The following is a 6,000-nucleotide window of genomic DNA, read 5'->3' on the forward strand; positions in this document are numbered from 1 at the left end:
AATATAATGACTTTTAACAGTTGAGTTCATAGTGAAAAAGCACATTGCCCATAATGTTTTACTATCATCTTTTTGTTTGATTTTTGATTTTTTTTTTTATTAAGTTTTTAATATTGTGATTATACAGCTGGCTGGCTTGGTCCACGGCTTATGACGCGTTAATACAGATTATTATTAAATCCATATGGGGAAAATCAATAAACAAAATGGGCAGGCACTAATGTCATTCCTATTTCTGTCATTCCAATTAAATTCAAACTCAGGAACCCGACAAAGAGACATTTTGTCAGTTCTTGAGTTTTAATAACCTTAATTGACGGCAACGTAGAGAGAGGGACAGCGCCGCGTATCGATGCGGTTGAGATGATTGTTCACTTGAGCAATGATGTGATAAAGCAACAATGTACTTACGCTGAAGTCTAATGTTTGGGGCTTTGTTCGACATTCAGTATAAATACCTTAGAAAACATTGTGAAAATCTCATGACCGCTTTAGATGCCTCTCACAAAGAAACTCGATTCATTCTCAAAACCCCTGAGCTAAGCTCTTTCGAGTTGAGAACATTTATTAAGTTCAGGGAAAAGGAGGAAGTCTCGAAATGAAACCCCTTGCAGATTTTTAACTCGGAATCGCTTTGTAGTGTCAGCATAGTATTTGCCAGGTCTGGAATCAAAAATAAATTCTTAACTGCTGATGTCCTTAAAGTACGCCAGTGCTAAATCTTCATCAAATCCTTCCGTTTTAAATCTCGTCCATCCATTAGTCTACGCTGGGCCAAACCACAGCGTGAAACCTTTTCTTCAGGATACGAATGTCGTGTGTTATATTTTATGAGCTCTGGCTAACTATGCGCTCGGCTGCGGTTTCCACTGATGCTGCGTTATTAACAATCTTATCTTGTGTTTTAATAATTCAGCATGTGCGGATTTTCTCCAGAAGAAAGCAGCGTGAATCAGCTCGTGAAGAATAGGACTGATACCCTTCCTGTAATCCTCAGGTGAACTTCACTTTCACCAATGACGTGCCCACAATGTAGCCTACAGTTAATTTCCCATGATGCATCTCTTTCACGCTAGGTGCTTAATTACTGATATTCATGCCAGCATTTTCAGCTGCCCTCTGAATAACAAGAGTATGATTTTTTTTTTTATATTGCATTACAGTTGCATTACATTTATCTTAAAATGCATTGTAGCCTTAAAAATGGCTTTTTTTCTAAAGTAGGCCCACATTTTGCATTCAGGTTGTTTTAAGCATGTTTCTTAGAGTTCTTCCTTACACGCAGTTCCCTCAATTGTCGTTAAAACCTTTTTGTATAACTTATATGGTGTATTTTTGAGTAGAGGTGTGCTTTTTCACTTTGCTGAGTGACTAACCGCTGAGAAACTGCACCAAACACAATAGCATTGCGTGGGTGAGTTTCACATGTAAAACGCTCGCCTGTTGACAAAAGACTAGTATTTCAGAACGGCTATCAGTCAGGCTCTAAGAGAAATTAAAGCAGCGACGTTTTGAAGGTGCAGTTCAGGTATAATCCGCTGTTCATTAGAGCGGATCGGCTCAGTGAGGGACTCGAGCAGGTATTTTAAGTCGATATCTGAGCTCTTTGAATGAGTTTCTCCCCGCTGGAGAGCAGGATTGATCTGCAAACTCACATTTTCCTGCTCTGGCACCACCTGCCTCATTGAAATCCACGCTTTGCTCTTTCTCTGGAGTGGACGGGGAATCTTCTCCAGTCACACCAGGGGTTTGTTTTCGTCTGAAGTAGCATGCACGCCTCCCTGCATCTATATTGATGAATGCCCTTTTTGCTTCTTTTTTATGTCTTAGTTTCGTTCAGTTTCGTGCACGTGACATTTTCTGTATGCATTTCAGTGTTTTTCTAATTTGATCTCTATTATATAATGACTTAAATTAAATATGATGGGTTAAAATAATATAGGTTTAAATTTTATATTTCTTTTCAAAAGAGACAATAAAAATACCTTTAAAACGAATTCTTTTCTGTTTAAAAATGATATATATATTTGTTTTTCAAAGGTTTATGAATTTGCATCCACTGGATGTAGACACTGAAAATACACAATAAACTAGTGTAAAATAATATGTATGAACATTTCATTATTACCTATTTGATTTTATCCCTTTACAAAAAATTCTAATAGTTACTTAAAAGTAAAAAAAAAAAAAAAAAAATAAAAAATATATATATATATATATATATATATATATATATATATATATATATATATATATATATATATATATATATATATATATATATATATATAATTTTTTTATTATTATTATTTATTTATTTTTATGGAATGTTATTTGTTTCTTCTTTTAAGTAACTATTAGACTTTTTTTGTAAAGGGATAAAATCAAATAGGGTAATAATTAAATGTTCATATATTTTTTTTTTTTTTAGGTTTCAGTTTTGAGTTTTATATTTATGGCACAGACACACCTGCTGTGTTCAATGTTAGCTGTGAAAAATTGTACATCGGAGAATTTGTTCTGACGTCTATGTATTATCTTTCCGCTGCTCCTGGTTTTCTTCCTGTCAGATCCGTAGCGTTCTTCCCTGCTGTTCCACATTCAGTGAGCTATAAAGCACTCTCAGCACCGCTTGCTGTGCTCCAGATTTGGAGGATTAGATTTGTCTAATTTACTTTAACAAGTTTCTCAGCAATTATGCACCGGTCACCTCCAGAATGATTTGCAGAAAATTGAGGAAAATTCCTTGTCCTCATTTCCACCGTGTCTCATAGACACGACATGTTAGAGCTGCACGTGGCAGTTCTCCAATGGGAATTGAGAGTAACATTGTTTTATCTCAATTGCTTTCGACAGCGTGGAGGCTACATGGAGATCAAATCTATCTCGATACTAACTCTCGTGTGTTTCACATGTAACTCTTATGCATGTAAAAGATCATTTTAGCTAATGATAATAATAACCGCACCCTGGAGAGGATTGTGAAACAGAACCCATTTGAGATCTGCTGGTCTTGGTCCGCTGTGTTTTATGAGGTCCAAGGTCAATGCAGCCATATACCAGGAAGTTTTACCAGGAGCCAATAAAGAAGAAGAAACATCTAAGGGCGTGACATGCCCAATGACGGATCCACTTAAAATGACTAAAAGATCTGTGTTCTGCATGCCAGTTCAGTAAATAAACACATAACTGTAGACTGAACATGTTACACACAAGCACATGGCCTCATTATGTCGTTTTTGAAGGTTACGTAGAGACAATAACAGTTTCATTTTCAAAAACGTGCACGTTGAAAGCCATTTTTGTTTTTAGGCACATCAGAATTATATATGACTGATGCAAAACTCCAAAACATACGATTCACGTTTTAACATGATTTCTAAATTATGCTGTTTAATATGTGCGTCACATATTTATCTTCTTTTGCGATGCTTTTTTAATAGTAAACTTGCTCGATTGCACACCTGGTACATTGCAATTGCAATGTGCGGTGTTCAGATAGGAGTCTCTAGAAACATAGTTGAAAAAGGCCCGAATGCTGTGTAGAAACAAAAGTAAAATAGCATGGTTGTTTCAGTAATTGCATTTTTATCTCACTTTTCTAACTGTTTTAATTAGGTTTAGTCATGGTAGGTTTAGCGTAGGTGGTGCTTCACGTGGCACTCGTGTGGCATTTGATTTCCAAACTTCTGCAATGCGTATAAAAACAAGTGTAACAATGTTGCCAGGGCCACATTTAACTGGTAATTATAGAATGAATATGATTATTCGCATGCTATATAAAAGATTAGCTCTAACACGCATAGTCACGTCATTTCGTAATTTAAATCCCAGGTGTCCTCCCTTCTCATCTTCAGCTGCATCACTCGTAAGCTGTAACATTTATGTGCAGCACTTCAAGCTCATAAAAATCAGACGTTTGACGAAATTCAAACACAAGTGGTCTGAAGAGACGCTTTAGAAACGCTTCATTACCAGCTGGAAAAACATCTGACTGAATAACCAAAAAAGCACTTTCATATCCTGGAAACAGGGCATCTTTCTCGCTTGCATGACTTCTGGGATATCCGGTGAACTATACCTTTAAGGAAATGTATCTATAGAGAACTACAACAGGCTCAGAAATGTGCTCAAGTCAGACACTAAGTCTCGTTATGCATACCGTCAAAAGGGATGTTAACTCGAAATACATTTTCATGTTTTCGTTCATCTTTTGAAATGTAATATAACAGACTTCTATCAGCGGATCAGTGGGACCTGTGAACTTTCCCAGCTCTTTATGACACGTCTGCTCAAACCACGCATAATTGTGATAAAAGAAAACAAATTTAGTTTCCAAGGTTTGCGTTTTTTTATATTAAGATGTAAATGTCGGAAACGTGATAGCGACATTGACGGCTTCTTCTTTCGCTTTTCCATTTACAGATTGTAAGACTGGTAAAAGGTAAGATCCAATCTGATTTTAAGCCCTCCTCTCTCTGTATTTCGTGTCTTTTTCTCTTTTCCATCTTTCATTTCCTGAGTTCTTTCTGAAAGAGCTCTATGTCACAGTCGGCCGCTCTCACCTCTGCCTTCTTTTCTTTTGGTTGTTTCTCATCCGTCAGCCCATATCCTGCTCTTTTAGAGTCATTTGCTATCTATTCATCTCTCTCCGTCTTTTGTTAGCGTCTTGATCTGTTCATCTTCTTTGCTTTCTGTAATTCTGCTTAAACCGTGATTCGTTTTTTCTTCCAGTGCGTAATATTAGACAGTAACACTCGGGGGCATTTTCGTGATTTCGTGTTGCCAGATCATGAACAAAACGACAGTACTTACTGATGTGGAAGTTCGACTGGAACTAAATGCTGTTGGCGTATGCAAAGATGCAGAGTTTTTTTTTTTTTTTGTACGCATAATAACATGTATTCACACTTATTCATTACAAAAGCAAAATAGATATTGCTTGCATGTGCAAGTGTTTGCATTTTGCTGGTGTGATTTCCTTAAATGAATAGTTCAATCACTTTGTTTAGCATTGCATCACTTGCTCACCAATGGATGCTCTGCAGTGAATGGGTGCCGTCAGGATGAGAGTCCAAACAGCTGATAAAAACAAGTCTACAAGTAATCCACACCGCCACAGTCCATCAATTAGCATGTTGTGGAGCGGATAGCTGTATGTTAAATTACATCATTATTTTATTATAACTTCATCATTATATTGCGTTTATCAGATATCTTGCATAGACACATTACATTCAAAAGCAGCCGCCTGTCAGTCAGGTACAAAATTGAACTGGTGCTTAGTGCAATTCGCCAACTTTGTGATCCGGTCGTGGGCTTTTCGAGTTAACAGTTCACTGGAGGGGAAGATTGTAAAGGAATAACGCCTTACATTTTAGCGTAGCTGCAATATGACTCTGAATATAGCACAAGTCATGTGGACTGCTTTTGTGGTGAGGCTTTTTTTCGGAGATTGACAGCTGGTTCTGTTGAAAGTGAACTGCATGGAAATTCATCTGCATGGGTTTGAAACGGCTCGAGGGTGAGCGATAATAACAGATCGGTCCTTACAAATGCATATAGTGCGCCGCCCTGAATCGTATTCAGTGAATGAAATCCCATATATTTTAACGCGCCGATTTCCAATAATAGTGTTGTTATGAAGCACGTCACATCTTTTCAATATGACGCCTTTTGTAGCATCTTTGCTTTCGACAGTCATTTGTAAGGTGTCCTTAATCACCAGAAAAACAGCCACAAAGACACGACTCCTCTCTTCCTGCAATTATTTGTAATTCAACCGGCGATTTTCACATGCATGAATGATTTCGACGATGTTATTTCATGCCTGATCCAGATTTCAAAGTTAAAATTATGGCTCGTGACGGAAGAAAATGCAAACATGAGCCAGATGTTTCCTGTGAGAGAACATGACTGATTTGTGCCCTCCTTTGGACTTTTGACTGCTTCTTTTGACGTTTGACTGCTTTTGTTGTTTCTCATTTTGTGAAACTGTAC

This window comes from Puntigrus tetrazona, unplaced genomic scaffold, assembly GCF_018831695.1.
Source record: "Puntigrus tetrazona isolate hp1 unplaced genomic scaffold, ASM1883169v1 S000000846, whole genome shotgun sequence".
Lineage (NCBI taxonomy): Eukaryota > Metazoa > Chordata > Actinopteri > Cypriniformes > Cyprinidae > Puntigrus > Puntigrus tetrazona.